The sequence below is a fragment of the Apteryx mantelli genome, chromosome 2 (assembly GCF_036417845.1).
Source record: "Apteryx mantelli isolate bAptMan1 chromosome 2, bAptMan1.hap1, whole genome shotgun sequence".
In the NCBI taxonomy this organism is placed as follows: Eukaryota; Metazoa; Chordata; class Aves; order Apterygiformes; family Apterygidae; genus Apteryx; species Apteryx mantelli.
In genome coordinates this window covers 150,719,052-150,719,266 of record NC_089979.1, presented here as the reverse complement: position 1 = coordinate 150,719,266, position 215 = coordinate 150,719,052, and positions in this window count along the sequence as shown.

Genomic DNA, 215 nt, shown 5'->3' with positions numbered 1-215 from the left:
GCACAGAAACAAGAATTTCATGTTATTCTTTGTAATTTTTACTAACTGCTAAGATTTCTATAAATATCATAACTTAAGCATAAAAAAAATACAATTTCTTACGTTTGGAGCACTTTTTCCATTTAACAGCCAAAACTAAGTGAACTGATTGGCTACTGAAGAAAACTTGGTAAAAAATAACTTCAGGGTGGGATTGCTACTGGTCTAGTTATTAA